The sequence below is a fragment of the Camellia sinensis genome, chromosome 2 (genome assembly GCF_055761805.1).
Source record: "Camellia sinensis isolate YWXY chromosome 2, ASM5576180v1, whole genome shotgun sequence".
Taxonomy (NCBI): Eukaryota; Viridiplantae; Streptophyta; class Magnoliopsida; order Ericales; family Theaceae; genus Camellia; species Camellia sinensis.
In genome coordinates this window covers 106,577,534-106,599,007 of record NC_138962.1, presented here as the reverse complement: position 1 = coordinate 106,599,007, position 21,474 = coordinate 106,577,534, and the positions used below count along the sequence as shown (strand labels likewise).

The following is a 21,474-nucleotide window of genomic DNA, read 5'->3' as shown; positions in this document are numbered from 1 at the left end:
CTCCATCCACCTCCTCTGCCTCAGATTCAAGTCTCTCTGTGTAAACAGATACTTCAAACTCTTATGATCCGAGAATACCTCGAACCTCTCACCATAAAGGTAGTGCCTCCAGATTTTCAAGGCAAAGATTACAGCTGCTAACTCTAGGTCATGTGTGGGGTAATTCTTCTCGTGTATTTTCAACTGACGTGAGCCATAAGCTACCACTTTCCCCTCTTGCATCAACACACAACCCAAACCCTCTCGTGAGGCATCACAATAAACCGCATAACCCAACCCTCTCTCCGGAATAATCAATACCGGAGCGGTGGTCAATCTAACTTTCAACTCTTGGAACGACTTTTCACAAGTCTCACTCCACACAAACTTGACTCCCTTCCGAGTCAGTCTAGTCAACGGTGACGCCAACCTGGAGAAATCTTTCACAAACCGACGGTAATACCCAGCTAATCCCAGAAAACTGCGGATCTCAAACACACTCTTAGGCTGTGCCCAATCTTGCACTGCCTCAACCTTGGATGTATCAACAGACACCCCTTTCCCGGATACCACGTGGCCTAAGAATTTGACTTCCCCCAGCCAGAACTCACACTTCCCGAACTTGGCATACAGCCTATGAGCTCTAAGCAACTCAAGCACCACTCTCAAGTGTTCCTCGTGCTCCTCCTTAGATGACGAATAGATAAGGATATCGTCCACAAAAACAACCACAAAGCGGTCTAAGAACTCCCGGAAAATCCGGTTCATCAAGTCCATAAAGACTGCCGGTGCATTGGTAAGCCCGAATGGCATCACCAGAAACTCATAATGGCCATACCGCGTACGGAATGCCGTCTTCGGAATATCTTCCTCCCTGACCCTCAACTGATGGTAACCCGATCTCAAGTCTATCTTAGAGAAACAACGGGAACCCTTCAACTGGTCAAACAAATCATCTATACGGGGCATAGGGTACTTATTTTTAACCGTAGCCCGATTCAACTTCCGGTAGTCTATACACAATCTCAAGGCACCATCTTTCTTTTTAACAAAGAGGGTCGGTGCTCCCCACGGTGAAACACTAGGGCGAACAAAGCCCTTATCGAGCAATTCCTGGAGCTGAACTTTCAACTCAACCAACTCTGCTGGAGCAAAACGGTAAGGTGCCATAGAAATCGGCGCCGTACCAGGCACTAAATCAATAGAGAACTCTATCTCTCGGTGAGGTGGCAAACTAACAAGATCTTCGGGAAAAACATCCGAATACTCACAAACCACCCCCGGCAATACATGCTGGGTCTCACCACTCTCACCACTCTCAAAGCTAGCAAGTAGACTACTAAGCTCACTTCGCCCTCGCGAATTATACCCCGGTGGCAAAACACTACCAACCCGGTCTCCCAAGAAATGGAACCACTCCCCGCTCAAGGTACATAATGTAACCCTCTGGCGGTAGCAATCAATAACAGCCCGGTATGACGATAACCAGTCCATACCCAAAATAACATCAAAACCCTTCATGGGCATGACAACAAACGGAAAAGGAAGCCTATAATCGGCGACCTCTATATCACATCCTCTAACACCCTGTTTCAGAATCAACTCACCGCCCAAAGGCGATACCACACAAATAGGAGATGCTAACTGTACTAACTCCAATTCCAAAACAGATGCAAATGCAGCAGATACAAAAGAATGAGATGCACCCGTGTCTATCAACACATTAGCAACCGAGTTGCAAAACAGAAAAGTACCTCTCACTACTGATGGAGCTGGTACTAAATCCTGCGCGGTAACAGCATACACGCGCCCCGTAGGCCCCTGGTCTACCTGCTCACCTCTCGGAGCAAAAGACTGCTGCACAGACTGGGATGACGAAGCTCCCGGATTGGCCCTCGAGGCCTGCACAGACTGAGCTGGCTGAAAACCCTGCGTCTGCCTAGAACCAGACGCTCCCGAAGTGGCACTCAACTGTGGGCAAAACCTCTTCATGTGCCCAGGTTGTCCACACTGATAACAAATCAAGAGCTGCCCCCTGCCCAAACTCTGACTCGGCGGTCTAGCTGAAGAAGAAGCAGCTTTCTGACTCCCACCCTTCTGCGGGCAAACCGAAACCTTGTGACCCAGCTGGCCACACTTGTAACAAGTGAATTCTCCCTGACTGCCTCTCCCCGAGCCTACACTAGGCACTGGAAAGGTCGATCTAGAGACTGCACCCTGAGACTGCTGAGGGTTATAACCCCTCTGCCTCCTGCCATCACTCTGACTATCCTGGCTCCTCTTGGAGCCTCTCTGACCCTCATCCTCCTCCTGCATCATAAGCTCCATATGAGCTGCAGCATCCACTAGGTGTCTATACTCTCGAATGTAAGACCCACCAATTCTCAACTTGAGGCCCCGCCTCAACTTCCGCTCAAACTCATAACAACGGCGTTCCTCAGACGCCACCAGTTCAGGTGCAAACCTGGACAGACTGGTAAAAGTAGCCTCAAACTCGGCCACTGACAAGCCCTGCTGATTAAGCCGGCTAAACTGATCCCTCAGCTTCTCCCTAGCTGCTGCTGATAAAAACCTCTCCTGAAAAGCATTCACAAACGCCTCCCAAGTACCACCAACACGAGCTTTCTCGTATTTCCACCATTGACCCGCATCTCCCTTCAGTTGGAAAGATGCCAAGGTCACTTTCAGTGCTCCGTCCTCGATGCCAAGCATCTCAAACGTCTTCGTTGTCTGTTCGAGCCATTCATCTGCCTTAAGCGGCTCTTTAGGATCCCCGATAAACTCGTCCGGATTACACCGGAAGAACTCCCTCTTCAAGAAGGAAGGCCCTGCCTCAGCTGCCTGATTCCCAGCTCTAAGAATACCCAAAGCTCCTGCTATCTCTCTGGCCAAGGCACCCATAGCCTGCTGACCTACTGGCTCGGCCACATTGGCCTGCCCAACTCCCTCCTGCACTGCTGGGATCTCACCCTGTAACGGTACTTCCTGCCTCGCAGGTCTACCACGCCTAGCACCTCTTCCTCGTCCTGACATCCTAATAAAGGCAACACAGAACGTTAGCACATTCATAGGTGTGCCGAAACTAATCACTCACGTCCTAATGCATGGACAACTGTAATTCACTCCACATAAGCACATAAACACATAAGCACTTACGAACTTCATTTCCGGATAATGATAGTCCCGAGACGTTACTAGAGTTCCGGTTAGAAACAGCATTGATCAAGTGCTTTTCCAACAAGACTCCCAGAAACTCAAGGATCCAATCAACATCCTAGAAATTAAATCCCATACCCACATAGTCACATAAGCATGTTATCAATTGAGCACATAGCATATGATACTACATCTAAGTCTCTATCAAGCGAGACAAACCCATTGTGATCCTAATCACTTCCCACGTACCCAAAGTATTCGAACCCGGTACGCTCTGATACCAAGTTGTAACGCCCTCAAAATATTAACAATAAACCCATCTAATAGGACATACATTTACATATAAACTAACCACATTCTTTCATTGTTTAGAGTTCCATTACATAAGTATTACATGTTAACCTCATAACAAAATGCCCTACGGGCTTACAGCTTTCCAAGTTAACACTTGGTTACAACAAAGAGTTCTAACTCGTTTACACATTAAGCCCTTGGCTTGAAATTACATGTAATACATCAAAGTAAAGCGACAAAACTATGCCCGCCACAAGCCTCCCAGCTATGTCCTTGGAGGTGGCATGCTTCCTGTACCTGAAAATGATATTCCCATATAGGGTGAGCCACAGCCCAGTAGAAATACACTAAACCAACCATGGACAATGACTAAAACATTAGCAATTGATAGTTGGTCAACACTGATACAATCACATAAATTACATATTTATGTCAACGACTTAAAAGTCCCAATTACTTTTCATTTTCCCTTTTTCAACAGATAAGCATGCTAGCTCTATCATCATTTCCACAGATATGTATAAAAACTATATCTGACATTCAGATAAGCATAAAAGCTATATCCACATTCTCAACAGATATGTATATCAACAATATCCACAGATAAGCATACAAGCTGTATCCACACTCTACAACAGATATGTATATCAACAATATCCACAGATAAGCATAAGCTGTATCCACACTTCACTTCACAAAGATAAGCATATGAGCTCTATCTTCACTTCTCTAGACAAGCATATGAGCTCTGTCTACGGAGTACATCCCCTATCTCCTCCAAATACCTATCCGGTTTAGAGGTCCATCCCCTATCTTCCCCTAAACCGCGGAGTACATCCCCTATCTCCTCCTCTACACATAACGCATATAAACACATTGGTTCTATATACAATCACACAATACAAACAATTAATGTATTCTAGCAACTGTCAAGTTCCATAACACATTCCATTGATTAGTTTCAATTTGCCTAATCAACATACATTGTCTACAACAATCACGACTATCCTCCACCGATAGCCCCAAGCAGTTATTTCTAAAACAGAAAATAAATGCACAAATGGATATTCAATCAACATTTCATTTCCTCATTTCTCACCAATTAATTATCCCAATTAATTAAACAATGTAATTAGGCCATTTTCCATAATTACCATTTCAACCCTTAGGTCCCATTTTCATCAATGATTCAACAATCATTCCATTTTTCTATGCCAAACATGCATTTAGGTTTATTATGAATAAAACCCCAACTTTTGTAAAATTACACAAAAGCCCCAAACTTTCACAAAATTACCAAACCAAGCCCAACATCTCAAAATACCAAAATTTAAAGACAAAACCCATAGAGAGGAGTAGGATATCCCTACCTCAAATTCGGAGTCCCAAAGGAGAAGACGACAAAACCCAACGTGCTCCAAAACCCGTGATTTTCAGATTAAAATGAAGCCCTCGACGATCAACAACTTTTTTGTAAAGGCCAAAGGTGAGTAAATCACTCCTACTAGATCAAAACCTAGAGAGAAGGTAGTATCTAGAGTGAGAGGCTCAACAATGGTGTTTTTGGAAAAGTAAGAGAGAGAAGAGAAAGCAAAAAGTGATTTGAAAAGTCACAATTTCGGGACTTAAACCCAGTCTTCCGCTCGAGCTTAAAACACCCCGCTCGAGCGGCCACTCACAGACTTCCGCTCGAGCGGCCAACCTCCCGCTCGAGCGCAGAATGCACTCGCCCAGCACTTTTGCAGAACCAGGCCTCCGCTCGAGCTCCCAACCCTACGCTCGAGCTCACAACACTGCACAACAAGATACTGGATGGATGTAATCTACGCTCGAGCTCAAACACCTCCGCTCGAGCGTACAGGCCAAAAATCTGGGCAACTAGTTTTGGTTTCTAAACTCAACCAACCTGTAACAAACCCGCTCAACACATCCTATAACTCAAATACAACGTAAGAAAGGATGTAAACAAGATAATGAACAACTACCAACATCCACGGACACATGTCCGGATCACTATACAACAAGGGTAAACCCGGGATCGCTATACAACCAACCTGAAACAAACCTGCCCAACACATCCTATAACTCCAAATAAGAAAATAAAGAATGACAACAACAATTATACAATGACAGAATCTACGGAACCTAAGTCCGGATACAATAATCAAATGGGAAAAGACCGGGGTCGCTATAGTGGAGGCTTTCCTAGTAACCATGAAAGATTAGTGTGAAACTTTAGGATTGAAGTAGTGGAAAGTGTGAGAAAGGGAAAATTTTGAATTTTTTTCCTCTTTTTGTTTAGCATGATAAATGATAATGTTGGAAAATGTAAGATTGTTAAATTTAGTGTACAGCCCATAGCAACATAGTAAGTTGCTTTTCAATTTCTTGCAAAATATACATAAATGTTTCTTGCAAAAAAGAAAGATTTTTTTTTTTTCACTATTTTGTCACTTTTGATTTTCGGTTCCTGTTACCATGTGCATCTTATATCTTAACCATTGAATCTTCACAAACCAATCTAAGCCATTGAATAATTTAATGGAAAAAACTTGAAACCTTCTCAACCAGTTGTTGTCCTGACTGAAAAGCTCCTCTCTCTCTCTCTCTCTCTCTCTCTCTCTCTGTTTGTCTTTCTCTCTCCTGCTTTCTCCCCTCTAAGAAAGCCTTAACGTTTTTCTCCCAACGCGACATCGACAATTTTCTCTCCCTCCTACGATGCTACTCAAAGACCTTCCTGCAAAGTCGAAACTCTTCCATCTCCATTTTCTGCAACTTAATCTAGTATATATGTTGGTCCATTTTGAGAGCCTTATTTCGATTCTATGTTAATATATAGAAGTAGTTGAAGTTTGTGCATCTTCTTGTGTTCTTTTGCTGATATATTCTCTCTCTCATTGTGTTATGGTCCATTTTGTGAACTCTTCTTTGCTTGTTGATTTTTTTACTTCTTTTAAGTTCATTGTTTGTGGGGTGAAACCCATAAGACCTATTTATTATAATTTTTACTAACCCTTCATTTTTTGCTGTTTGGAAAACTCTATTCACTTTGATTTTTATACAATTTTGTCTCTCATTCTTCGGATTATCTCATAATTTTGAACATTGGGCTAGTGAAACTACAACTTATGGGTTTTTTCCAAACTTGGTAACGATTTTAAACTATTTTTCTCTCTAGTATTTAAGATGTTTGAATTTGATTGGATTTAAGTTGTTCCAAACTGTTCTAAACGATTTTTTGATCATAGTAAAGATAATCCGAAGAATGAGAGACTGTTTGAAACTATTCGAAATTGAATTTTAAACGATTTTTTTCAAATTGTTCTTTGAATTTTGATTGCATTTAAGACGTTTGTAAAAATGCATGAGTTTTTTTTTTTGGATCGACAAAAATAAACTTCAGTGAAGAGCATTTGGAGAGGAATTTGAATGTGCTGCCCTTTTTACTTACTGGAGAGAAGATAAGTAAATCTTTTTGGTAAATTAGTGTTAAGCATGAGATCTTTCAAATTATTTTGGGTACCAAAAATGGTTAAAATCTAGCTCACTGAAATAGATCAATTATCTTGGGTATCCAATGATCAAATATATCTTACTGATTTTTTGAATTTTAGCTCATTCAAAACCTAGCACATTGATTGGTTGGGGAAAGCATTGCGCTTCACATTAATTTTTTTATTTGCTACATTCATTTCTACAGATCAATGTTTATGTGAAATGTAATAACTTTAAAATCTTTTTCATTCTTCTTTTGTAACCAATCATTGGATATATCCAAGTAATGCTTGCATGGATTAGGTTCCTTTTGAGTTTTCTTTTTAACTATAATGGTTTTAAATTATTTTCGTCAATTTTTTTTTTTGAAAATGGTATTACTTGAGGTATTTGTTCAATAATTTCATTGTCAAAGATTTGGATTATTTGATTTGCTTGAATTTTATGATTTTATTGTAAACATTGTTGTGTTGAATATATTTTTTGTGAGTGCTTTGTGTCGTGTGTTCTTTTGTGCGAACATAATTACATACTCATTAGGCACACGGCCATATTGAGTGTTTTTTTCCCTTGGTTAACAACGCTTACTTGGTGACAAAAACTATGATCACCCATCAGGCATACAACCCTAACAGAACATGCACATTTTGTTCACTTCATGAAATCGAGCATAAGTGGGAAATTCTTTTAGTAGTTTAGTTGTTTAAAGACTTTAGAGGTGCAATAATATTTGCTAGAATCTGGGTTTTGCGGGGTTTACAAGTGCAAATTTACATGGGGGAGACTTTGATCTTTCATTTTCAATTATCAAATGCACACATTTAAACATAATTGTTATATAGAATTTGTCACAAAAACAATGCAAAAACAACATGCTTGAGCAATTATATCATTCAGAATAAATTTTATGTATGAATTTTATATTTGCATGGCATTACTTGTTTTATTTTCCAACAGCGCCCTTCTGAAAACCTTATCAATGAAAACAGCTCTGCAATTCGTAGTGCTGATAGTGTTTTGTTTATTTCTTGGTCTAAAACCAAAAATGACACAAAAATACAAAGACAGTTTTTATTTTTTTTTTGACGAAAATATAAAGACAGTTGGGTTCATATAATATGGTCATTCGCCAACACAAAGTCTGCTTTCTATTCTAGGAATTGAAAGAGGTTATGGTCTATTTTTTTAGCCCTAGTTAAAACTTAAAACATGTTTTTCAAAATATGAGGACTTTAATGTAATTGCGGATCCAGTGTCAATGATTTTGGAATATATATTTAAAAAATAATAAATTATCTGTTTATATCAATCTGTAGAAAATTTGTTGCTCAAAGTAATTTTGGATTGGATTTATATGTAGTTTTACAATATATGATGAAAGTAAATGTATTACTTCAAGAGCTAAATGATTATATTTGTGTGTTTGTGTAGATGGTTTGTTAATGTGAAAGGGTATGTGCAAAATGACAATCATCATACATATATTATACCCTTTCTCTCCATAATCTTAAATTTCCTTAAGCATTGTCTTATTTTCTAACTCCCATTTTCATGTTCTGTTTTCTTTTGTCGCAGGCCCTCAATTGCACCATCTTTAATTAGAAGTAAAGGTATACCTCCCTCCCTCATAGCAGTAGCACTAATGGGTGTGCTAATTTATGTGCATTCCTTTGCTTTCTAATTGATAGCAGGGCACTGATGGGTGTGCCCATTTATTTATTTGCTTGTATTTTATTTCTTTTAATTGATAACAGGGCACTGGCGGGTGTGTCGATTTATTTCTTTGCTTTCTTTTAATTTATAGCAGGGCACTGGCGGGTGTGTCAATTAATTTATTTGCTTTATTTCATTTGATAGCAAGGCACTGGCGGGTGTGCCAATTTATTTATTTGCTTTCTTTTAATTGATAGCAGGGCACTGGCGGGTGTGTCAATTTATTTATTTGCTTTCTTTTAATTGATAGCAACGCACTGGTGGGTGTCAATTTATTTGTTTGCTAGTATTTGCTCTCTTTTAATTGAAAGTAGGGCACTGGCGGGTGTGCCACTTTATTTCTTTGCTTGTATTTGTTGTATTTTGGAACCATATTTTTGCTTCAATCTTTTTGAACAAGAAGAAGCATATAAACCAAAGCTTAATTTTTCTTTTTTTGTTTCTTTTTTTTTCTTCTTCTAATTTTTTTTATCAACAATTAGATAGCTACATTTTTTTTTTCTTCTATTGAGAAGATAGTGAACTTTAATACAGACACGTGTGCACACATAAAATGGACAAAAATTGAAGCCATCAGGATATGAACTAAGGTAAAGAAGAAAAATAAAATTGAATACAGTTGAAGGAGTAATGTTGACTTTAATCATAGATTTGTGTCGGATGTAGTTCCCCAACCACCCTTCAAAAAAAAAATGATAAGGAAAGAAAACAATTCAGCACCTGTCTTTGGTAATAGGAAACTTGTCATGGAGTCAGAAAAAATATAACAATTCTTTGAAGATGGGGTGCGGAATTTCCTAAGTTAAGTATTCATACTAATATTAACAAGAAATATATCACTGTTCTAGTTCATTTGTATTAATTTATTAAAATATAGAAAGTTTAGGGGGAAAAACAAAATCTCACCAATTTTACAATTTCAGAATATAGATATTTGGAATTTTACCTTCAAGTTCCTACGGTGTGTTAATCCGACAAAATTTGGAAATTGGGTTGGCTGTAGACGATTGGATCTTTCCATTTAACATTGTGAGATGTAAAATTGATATGAGAATAGTATTTAAGGTAATTATTGATGACTTTAGAATATAATTACAATTTTATTTGTTTTTCCAATTTCTTTTATTTTTCACCAATAAGAGGAGATTATTAAAGCCAAGAGGAAGCGTGGTGTAATTAGTGGCGAAGTAAGGGAAATCGCAATCAGTAGTGGTGTATACATGCTAAAGTTACATATTGCAACATTTTTTTTTTGTGACACAAGTTTTCTACCCCCTTCTCCTTCTTTGTTAAGTTTCCTAGTTAGTGGAATTTGTTTCCTTTTTCCCTTTGTTGGAGGTGCATTTAATGGAAAATTTGTAAATGTTGAAATGCATCTATGAATTTTGAAAATGTTTAAATTAGTGTTCATCTTCATTCGGGGGTTCTATGCATCATGAGCCCTGTCTCAATTCAATGTAGTTGCTTGAGTCCACTATTCTCTCCAGCATAAAAGTTAGGTATTTTTCTTTTCTTTATCTGCTTTGAATCTCTGACAAGTACTATTAATTTCAGTATCTCTTGAGGAATCGAATTTGGTGTGCAGATTCCTTTTATGCTCTTTTGGTTGCTTAGAAAATGGGGAAAAAATGAAAAGAGACAAAATTTTGATTTACTTATGTAATATGAACCAAAGGTTATCACAGTGAATTGCAAAAAATTCACTATACGAATAAGATTTGTGATGAGATTTGTGAAAAAGTTACACTCTGTTGTGGTGGCTGAATCGATTACCCACTTATTGTGATAGAATCACAAAAGTTAAGTATCACTATACGAATAAGTTGAATTTGGGTCTTTGCTGATTGTGATTTAATTTCTTGTTTTCTGATATTATTTTGGTTCCTTGCCAATTGAATTATGAAATTCTGTTGCTATTTTGATTTATTTTTTGGTGTTCTATTTTGTTTACGGTAGTAAAAGCTTCTTTGTAGCATTGATTTGGATTAGGTGAAGTTGTATTTTATTTTGAAGGTGTATTATTGTGTTATTAATTATTTATGTTCAAATTTCTTTCTTTTCCTTATTAATCAAAGTACAAATAACATTAGGTGATGGTGGTGGAGTTGCGGTGATGGTAGAGTGGTGGTATTCAATTTGTTGGCCCTTAGTTTTCTTCTACAAGCTTTTTATCTTGGTCGTTAGATAACCTACAAGGAGGAAGAAGAAAGCAAGAATAAAAATTATGACAATCACATATGGCAAGATATATTATGTTTGCAAATTTTCTGTTTGGAGAGAGGGAAAAGAATCCAATCCAACGTCACGATAATTGTTAACTTCTTCAACTGTATTTTTTCCGTCAAACATTTCTCTTTTGATGCTTAGATGGAATATTTGGATGCACTTGTTTATATATTTTTTATTGAAATTTTAACTCTTCCAATGATAAAATTTTGATTTTGTCCATAATTTTGATGACGAAAAATAACATTAATCCATTAAAGCACTAATAAGTGTCTCTTACATTAGCCTTATTCCATTAAAGCACTAATAAGTGCCTCTTACATTTTCACCTAAATAAATAAAATGTTGGTGTTAGAAATTGTAGACCACATTATTGTTTTGATCAAAATTAGAATCTTAACAAATGGTAACCGCGAGGTAATACCATCTTACTTAAATGTAAATGAAATAAGTGAACAGTTCATTTATGTAATTTTGCACTCTAATTACTACCTACCGCATGATATTCGAACTCTCATTAATTGATGTCATCTACAACCTTGTGAAATATAAATCATTACGTGAAAATATCATTTTACCTCTTAAATTATCACTAAAAAATCAATTATTATTAATTTTATATTTAAACTATTTGATTTTAGATCAATTTTACCTCCATCGTTTGCTTCCGTTTATAATCAAACATAAATTGATAATGTGACACCCAAATTTCATTTAAAACTTTATTTTACCTCTCAAACTATTTCTAAAATATCAATTAGAAATGCAATTTCAAATAGTGTCACATCAACAACTTCTGTTTAATTATGGTAGAGGTAAAATTGATATAAATTGAATAGTTTAAATATAAAATAAATTCTAAACCCTAAGATTACTTAAATTTGATCCCAACCATTCAATTGTTTAATAGTTGAAAATAGGCAACCGGGTTAATCGGTAAAGGCCTCTCACTCTGTTGCTCTCTCAATCCGTCTGCTCTCGCTTTGTCGGTTCTCTATTTGTTGCTCTCACCGCCTGGATCTCATCCCACTCACTAGTAATTGAGCAATGAGCATGCACTTCTCCAGGCAACGATTGCGACGGCGATGACCAGTGTGAGTTTTGCTCCGTTGAGTTCCATTTGAGGGCCAAATGTATTGATGACCAAACCCTAGATGTCACCAGCAAGGACCTTTACAGCTCCGACCACACCGTTGTTCCTGTTGATTTCTCTGATTCCAGCTCTGGTTTTGACAATTTCGAACAGAGGTCTCTCTCTCTCTTTATGTCTACGCCCTTCTATTTTATGTTTGTATTGTATCTATGATTAAAAATCTTATTATAATGTTATAATTATTCCCATTAATTTGCTTTTAGTATTTAGGTTCTAGGAATTTTCATGTATGATTGTTGCTTTGGTTATTAATGCTTCATTTTGGTTGTTAGTGAAGGAAAAGAAAAAAAGAAAAAAAGGGAAATGCACAAAACTGAATTGATGAGTTTGACTTGATCTTTTTATGTATAGCTTCCTTTGTCATCTCCATTGTTGTTGGATAGAAATAGAACTTATAAAATAAAACAAAAAGAAGAAGAAGAAGAAGAAGCTACCTTCAGCTAAGAAGAGCCAAAATCATCTATGCTCATGTACAGGAAATGGAAAATGAAAAAAGGAGACATAAAGAACATGAAGCTTTGAACTGAATGCTTTTAGTGCTGAGATTGAATTTTTGGTGCCTTAATGTTTGTTGTTGAGATTAAATATTGCTTGATGATGCTGTGAGGTTGATCATCACATTGGTTTCTCGTTGCTGCTGCTGTGATATTGATTTCTTTGCTGCTGCTGTGTTGTTGTCATTCACCTTGTCCCCATGTTGATCTATTGCCTTTGTTTACTTGGCTTTCGGGATGCCTTATGGCAGTTTGGTGTTGTTGGGGTTTGGTGTTGGGCTGCAGGAGTATGGTTTTGTTTTGTTTTTTTTTTCTTCTTTCCTTCCTCTTGTTGTAGTTGGTCTCTTGCAAACCACTTTGTTTTCTCTTGGTGGAGCTTGCACATGATTTTGCTTTCTTTCAACCTAGTTGGGATGAGATGGATTTACTATGATGCAATTTTTGCTCCTACTTGTTGGTTTTGTTGTACTTCTCTTCTATCATTAATAAAATGCTCTCTTGTTTGCTGATCAAAAAAAAAAAAAAGAAAAAAAAAGAATATGACCATATGTAATTATTATTTTTTATTGTGAGATACTGTATTACCTTGAATTGGGTATCACGCTCAAGTAAGTTTTGGTTGAAATTTGTGTACAAATAACCTTATGTAATTATTGTATTTTGATGGATTTTATGAGTTTCTTATGCCAAACTCAATTTTATGGCAAATTAGATATTAAATTAATTTGTTGCCTTTACTGGTTACATTCCATTACTTTAAAATTATGAGATAGGGAGATTTTGGTTTTGATTTTTATGTAAGTGCTAAATGTTGATGGAATTTTATATCAAGTGTTTTACCCTTAAGAATAGTACATGTGGTTTTGTGTTTTTATCAACTTGTAAAGTGTTAGTAAATTTTGTTAAATTGTTTGAATATTTTGATGTACTTCAAGAATGGCATCATATGTTTTGTTCTTAAACCTGCATTGATTTTTCTACTTTCACCATCGTTGTTTTTATTCCGTTCCTAAATTTTGTGTTCCAAGTTTATTTTGTAGAAATCCAAACCTCAACTTCATCATTATGTTTCCAATCTTTTTGGTTGATGCTTATTTTCATTCAAGGGGAGTTACGATTTTGCAAATGGATATTCTATTTTGGTTTTGTTTTTGTTCAAGAGTTCTATGGTTTTTCTAGCTTGCATGTGTGCACACATAGTAGCAAGGGGGTAAGTACAAGGTTAGGTGGGTTTGTGATTTGAGACTTCTCTCTTATTGCCAAAATACTCCTAGCTTTTGCCAAGTCAAATGACTATGAATGGGGAAAAAAATGTCCTAAGATTCAACGAGGAAACTTGACTCGGGCAATTATGTTTATTTACTAAAAGAATTACCCTGGAAACGACGAGCCTTATAGAAATTCGAATTTAGAAACATATTTTATGAACTATTACTAGATTGCTCCTATATGTTTGCTTTGTTCAGTACTAGTTGAGAAAAAGGGAATGTGAACTATAATTGCAGCTTCCAATTTCTGATAAATAGATTTTTTTTTAATTATTAAACTTTTGAAAGAACTTAATGTACTCCCTTTAAAATCTACTTTTGAATGTTACATAAACAAATCCTCCAAAACTAACACCAGGGCATTCCTTATCAAAGATTTCCATCAAACTAGAAAGGAGATAAACATTACTCATTACATTACTCAAGTCGCTGGCGGACACAAGGAGTGGCTAGGGTTAACCATGGCCCCTACAATCATTTCAAAAATCATAATTAAGTATATTTATTTGCTTTGAAGTCTATATTAAAAATCATTTTACTAGCTTCAATTGCCATGTACTAACTCACATCTTCATTTGTTGTTGTCTTTGGCCGCAGGTCCTCAATTTCTTATTCTTCTGATACAAGCAAAGGTATAATTTCTTTTAGTTCCCATAAGCTACTAGCAGGTGTACTTTTTACTCTTTTATGTATATATAATGTTCTCATTAGGGAGCTATACTATGCAGAGCACTGCCGGGTGTGCTAAAATTGTTTTTTGTTTGTAATTGATGCCAGAGCACTGGCACGAGTGTGCTAAAATTTGTTAAATTTGATTTTAGTTGATAGCAGAGTACTGGCGGGTGTGCTTTATTTCTTTGTTTGCTTTTAATTGGTAGCAAAGCATTGTTGTAGGTCCTCAATTTATTATTCTTCTGATACAAGCAAAGGTATAATTTTTTTAGTTCCCATGAGCTACTAATGGGTGTGCTTTTTACTCTTTTATGTATATGTAATGTTCTGATTAGGGAGCTATACTGTGCATAGCATTGCCGGGTGTGCTAAAATTCTTTTTTGTTTGTAATTGATGCCAGAGCTATAACGATCCCGGGTTTACCCTTGTTGTACAGTGATCCGGACATGTGTCCGTGGATGTTGGTAGTTGTTTATTATCGTGTTTACATTCCTTTTTCTTCATATTTGAGTTATAGGATGTGTTAGGCAGGTTTGTTGCAGGTTGGTTGTGTTTGGGAGCCTAGTGTTGCTGCCCAGAATTTTGGACCTTCGCTCGAGCGAGGAGTTGGTCGCTCGAGCGAGAGTGGGGTTCGTGTTTGGTGGGTCGAGCCAGAGTGGCTCGCTCGAGCGAGCGGTTGCACCTGGTTCTGGACCTGAGAGCTGTCTTTCTTGGCTCGAGCGAGCTTCCTTCGCTCGAGCGGTCTGGGTTTTTCTTTGCTCGATCGAGAACTTCTTGGCTCGAGCGAGAGTTTTCTGTGTCTGGTCGCTCGAGCGACCAAGTCTTCGCTCGAGCGAGCGTGTTTTATATCAGCGGACAGTAACGTCTTAAACATCACTTTTTCAGTCCCTTTCTTTGAGCAAAACCTAAATCCGACACTCTCTCTCTCTAAACTTGCACTCTCTCTAAGATTTGATCTCCCTAGGGTGTGAATCTAGCCTAGGGCCTTTGTTAAAAAGATAGAGGGCGTTGAGAGCTTCGATTTAATCTGAAAAAGTTTGGATTTGGAGCAAGTTGATCTTCGAGTCTTCATCTCCTTTGTGGCTTAAACTTCAAGGTAGGGATATCCTACTCCTCTCTATGGGTTTTGTCTTTAAATTTTGGTATTTTGAAATGTTGGGCTTGGTTTGGTAATTTTGTGAAAGTTTGGGGCTTTTGTGTAATTTTACAAAAGTTAGGGTTTTGTTCATAATAAACCTAGATGCATGTTTGGAATAGAGAAATGGAATAAATGTTGAATCATTGATGAAAAAGGGACCTAAGGGTTGAAATGGTAATTATGGATAACGACCTAATTACATTGTTTAATTAATTGGGATAATTAATTGTGAGAAATGAGGAAATGAAATGTTGATTGAATATCCATTGTGCATTTATTTTCTGTTTAGAAATAACTGCTTTGGGCTATCGGTGGAGGATAGTCGTGATTGTTGTAGACAATGCATGATGATTAGGTAAACTGAAACTAATCAATGAAATGTGTCATGGAACTTGACGGTTGATAGAATACATTAATTGTATGTATTGGGTGATTGTATATAGAACCAATGTGTTTATATACGTTATGTGTAGAGGAGGAGATAGGGGATGTACTCCGCGGTTTAGGGGAAGATAGGGGATGTACCTCAAAACCGGATAGTGTTGGGAGAAGATAGGGGGTGAACTCCGTAGACACAGCTCATATGCTTGTCTAGAGAAGTGAAGATAGAGCTTATATGCTTATCTTAGTAAAGTGTGGATACAGCTTATATGCTTATCTGTGAATGTGGGATATTGTTGTTATACATATCTGTTGAGAATGTGGATATAGCTTTTATGCTTATCTGAATGTGAGATATAGTTTTTATACATATCTGTGGAAATGATGATAGAGCTAGCATGCTTATCTGTTGAAAAAGGGAAAATGAAAGGTAACTTAGACTCATAAGTTGTAAGACATAAATATGTGATTTATGTGATTGTATCAGTGTTGACCATCTATCAATTGCTAATATTTTAGTCATTGCTCATGGTTGGTTTAGTGTATTTCTACTGGGCTGTGGCTCACCCTATATGGGATTATCATTTTCAGGTGCAGGAAGCATGCCACCCCGAAGGACATAGCTGGGAGGCTAGAGGCGGACATACTTTTGTCGCTTAACTTTTGATGTATTACATGTAACTTCAAGCTAAGGGCTTAATGTGTAAACGAGTTAGTACTCGTTGTTGTAACCAAGTGTTAACTTGGAAAGCTGTAAGCCCGTAGGGCATTTTGTTATGATGTTAACATGTAATACTTATGTAATGGAACTCTAACGAATAAAAGAATGTGGTTAGTTTATATGTAAATGCATGTCTTATCTGATGGGTTTATTGTTGTTATTTTGAGGGCGTTACAAGAGCACTGGCACGAGTGTGCTGAAATTTGTTAATTTGATTTTAGTTAATAGCAAAGTACTCGCCGAGTATGCTTATTTATTTGCTTTATTTTAATTTATAGTATAGCACTAGTGGGTGTGCTTATGTATTTGTCTTTTTTAATTAATAGATAGTAGAACATTGGTTGGTGTGCTTATATTCTTTGTTTTCTTTTCATTGCTAGTAGAACATAGGATGGTGTGATTAAATTATTACAAGGACACTTCAATAAATTGCAGAGTACTAATGGGTGTGGGGTAGCATGATATTTATCTAAAGAATAATATAGATAAAGAAATTATGGGATTTTGCACAGCCAAGAAACCCTCTCCCCCCATTTCATTGCCTTCTAAATTGTTGGTCCTAGCCCTTGGAAATTCCTCCATTCTTGGTCCATTATTGAAGGATAAAATCTTTCATACACCTCGCTTAAACACTTCAATCGGATAATTTGGAGCGGACTTCGTAGAGACGGCGAACCTTAACAAGAAAGGGACTATATTTTTTTTTGTCCTTCATATAGGACTTTATAATTAAGAGGAGGTTTTGAAAGTATTATATTTTTTTTGTCCTTCATATAGGACTTTAAAATTACGAGGAGGTTTTTTGTCCTTTTAACAAGAAAAGGAAGTTAGGAGGGGTTTATGGCCAAATTTCCCTTAATTTATTATCTTGGAATCATAAATCGTAACATATAATAAATATATAAAATTATATATTGTGTGCATGTCCTCACATGTCATGTCTGACATTTTTTAAAAATTGCCATGTGCGTGTTGTATTCATGTCGTGTCACATGTCCGTGATTTTTTGGTAGGAAGAGGCAGTGACTGCATTGCTAGTGATTATTGTGATACTGATATGCCATGATAATGTTCATATAGGTGTCAATCATAGCAATATTGATTAATTATTCTCTCTATAAAGTTGTTTGGATTTGGTCCTAGCGACCTTGCTTCTTGTTGTTCAACCTTGGCTTTGCCCTTGGTGGCCTTGACCTTGTGGTGGCCTTTGCTTGCCTTGACCTTGGTGTGGCTTTAAACTTCCGTAGCTTTGCCTTTTGGCCTGGTCCTTCGGGTGGCCTTAGATTTCCTTGCCCTTGGGGTGGCCTTGGATTTCCATGGCCTTGGATGTGTTGGCCTTGACTTGCCTTTGCGTTGTCTGGCCTTGGTGTGCTAAAATTTGTTCATTTGCTTTTGCTGGATAGTAAAGTATTTGTTAAAACTTCATCATGTATACGTCTGGAATATTCATTTGTGATCCAAGCTTTACTTGATGATTCCAAGATATGGTCTATGCTTCACTTTTGGCTTTGGATCTTGATTTTGTATTTCAGTTGTTTGATATCTTGTTATGGCTTCAAATGAGTTTGGATAATATATAAACGCATCTAATATGGCTTAATAGTACTTTATTTGAGGTACAAAATTTTAATAGGAATTCTTTCAATTGTACTTTTTGTTGTGTTTGTGAAAGGAATGCAAATTTTAGGCATGGTATAATGGCCCACACTAGAATCAAGAAGCTCTTTAATTCCTATAGACTCTTTAATTGCTTGGTTTAACCTTTGTTTATGTTTACAGGCCTTTATGATTTGTGGGTATTAGATCTTTGCGCAAATGTGTCTATCTATTTTGTTTTATCGCATATCTTTAGATTTGAGTTTTGAACCCTTGCTTTAGAAAATCAAAGGAAGCTACCAAGGAGAGTTACTAATTTTAAAGAGGGGTTATAGAGAGAATAATAGTTGGCCAAGGTTGGTGGTGTGTTTTCCTATACCTAATACTCCCTGATATTTGGCTTCTTTTGCTTTTGTTTTGTTTTGTTTTTTTTTTTTTTTTTTTTTTTTTTTACAGGTTTTGGATCCTAAAACTTTGTTGCCGTTTACTCTGAAATTGAAAACTTGACCAAATGCTTTTAAAATTAAAGACCATCTCTCGCAGGAAATTCTTCCAGTTCCATATAGTCACGATGTGGTAAGATATTGAGGTAGATTTTTTTTAATCCATTTGCTATTTTAATTATATCTGATTGTCATTCGCAAACCTTCTCCTTGCAATGAATGAGGGTCATTCACAAGTTAGTTTCTCTATTGGCTCAATAATGGCAACTAGATGTATATATATTCTAGAAGGGCTTAAAGATTATATGGTTCCATTGTGTTGGTTTCTCTATTTTGGTGGTTATTTCCAGTTCCTCTAATCTTTAGTGCAGAGGCTAAAATCTTCTGGTTTGTGCTCAAGGCCATCCTAAGGTTCTTCTTACTGAGAGAAATTATTTAAATTCTTTTTTTTATTATTATTTTTTTTATGGGGCTTTTGTGAATTCTATAGTAGTTGCAATGTGAATGCATAATGTAGAATTGTCTTTGATGTTATTAAACTGTTGACTCACAAGAAACAGATAAAAAATAGCTTTTTCAAGTTTAGGTGTGAAATCTTGACTCACAAGTGATGTTGGATGGAGTTTTGACTCCTGAGTTTGATTTGGAGAAGCATTTGTTGAATCTTATTTCATTTATTCTTTATTCTATTTTTTCTTATTTGAAATTTTTTTTGGGCACTTCTTTTATTTAGTAAAAAAAAGGATCAATAGTTAAGAGTGACTAGACCTTTCTTCTTCTTTTTTTTTCCTTATCAAATGCATGTCTTAGAATTAGATTTCTAAAAGACGAGTGATCAAAACGGATATTTGGTCATTGTAGGTTTTGTGAAAGCAGGTTGAAGAGAAATAGTATGCAAGAAGATAAAAGAGTATGAATTGAAGTGCTTGTTGAAGGAGCACTAGAAGAGGTTCATCGACATCAAATTGGGCATTAAATACGCACAAGTGCATGCCATTTCTTATTGGCACACATGTAAATCTGCACAAGTGCCATGTCTTTGTAGATCGACTTCATGATTCTTTCTAGTTTCTGGATTGGGTTGTGATTCTTGGCAATGGTTTCCATATAACAATTGAATTGTATTGACAATGTTTATGATTGGATCAAAAAGAGTTTTGACTTCATTTTTTTTTGGTATTGTAATGGTTACATGGGTTTTGATATTCTCGTTTGTGTTTGTTAATGTATTTTGTGTTATGCTAATCTAGTGTCCTTACCAATCAAGTGAGATTGTGTTTTGATGTTAGTTAATCACTTTGAAAATTGGTTGAGATAGCATTTGGCTATGGCAAGTTTACCAATACTATAGAATAATTTTTTTAGGGCAATAGATTATGTATACAAGCCACAAGTCTTGGTCCAAGTAGACTATATGGCAATTGAATTGATTATACATACAAGCCACAACACATTTGCAATACAATCAACTGTACTTATTAATATGGTACATTCATGAAACTATTAATTTGGCATGTTTAGAAAAAATCATTATCTTATTTAAGTCATATTATCTTATTTAAGTCACATCACCTCTCTAACACATTACTTCAAACTCAACTCATATTTCATAAAAAATCAAAAAGTGCATTTATTTAGATCATCCTAAACAATCCCTAAGTTCAAACAAAATGTTTATAACAGATTGTGCAATCGATTATGTAACCATTTGTCATCGCAACTCAATAATGTATAACAATTTATCATTCCAACTCAATTGAAAGGAAATCAATTGTCTGCATAATCCAATTATTCTTTTAATGCTGACGTAGTTCTTGTTGCAAATTATATTTTTTTGTATTTAACAGGTTTGTAATATGCATCATAGAAGCAATTAGTTGCAAACAAGAATATCAAAACCCTTGTTGCCAAAATTTACATTTTTTATTGAATTTATTGAACTATGAAAAGTATATCAGTGTGCAAGAAATGCTATAGCTGGCAGTTACTAAAAAATTAATAGTTTGTGAATATAGCGATCCCGGGTTTACCCTTATTGTACAGTGATCCGGACATGTGTCCGTGGATGTTGGTAGTGGGTTATTATCTAGCTTGCATCCTTTCTACTTCGTATATTGAGTTATAGGATGTGTTGGGCAGGTTTGTTTCAGGTTGGTTGTGTTTGGGAGCCTAGTGTTGCTGCCCAGATTTTTGGACCTTCGCTCGAGCGAGGAGTTGGTCGCTCGAGCGAGTGATGGCGTCTGGTTCTGGACCTGAGAGTTGTATTTCTTGGCTCAAGCGAGCTTTTCTTGGCTCGAGCGGTCTGGTTTGTTCTTCGCTCGAGCGAGAGGTCTGTCGCTCGAGCGAGCTTCTGGTTGCAGACCTGAGGGTTTGAGTTGTTGGCTCGAGCGAGCATTCCTTCGCTCGAGCGCACTTCTGAGTTTTTGGATCGAGCGAGAACTTCATGGTTCGAGCGAGAGTTTTCTGTGTCTGGTCGCTCGAGCGACAAAGTCTTCGCTCGAGCGAGCGTGTTTTATATCAGCGGACAGTAGCGTTTTTGAACATCACTTTTTCACTTTCTTTTTGATCAAATCCTAGATCCGAGACCCTCTCTCTCTAAACTTACACTCTCTCTAAAAATTGATCTCCCTAGAGTGTGAATCTAGCCTAGGGCCTTTGTTAAAAAGATAGAGGGCGTTGAGAGCTTTGTTTTAATCTGAAAAAGTTGGGATTTGGAACACGTTGATCTTCGAGTCTTCATCTCC

The 21,474-nt window shown here is 36.8% G+C and overlaps 1 long non-coding RNA gene across 1 annotated transcript; it reads left to right on the top strand.

The window, feature by feature from the left end:
* Nucleotides 1–11,738: 11,738 nt before the first annotated feature.
* Nucleotides 11,739–19,996, top strand: LOC114256160 (uncharacterized). Its single transcript, XR_014361472.1, has 4 exons — nt 11,739–12,111; nt 14,376–14,410; nt 18,744–18,863; nt 19,592–19,996. It is a non-coding gene; the product is annotated as an uncharacterized LOC114256160 (long non-coding RNA).
* The last annotated feature ends 1,478 nt before the right edge of the window (nt 19,997–21,474 follow it).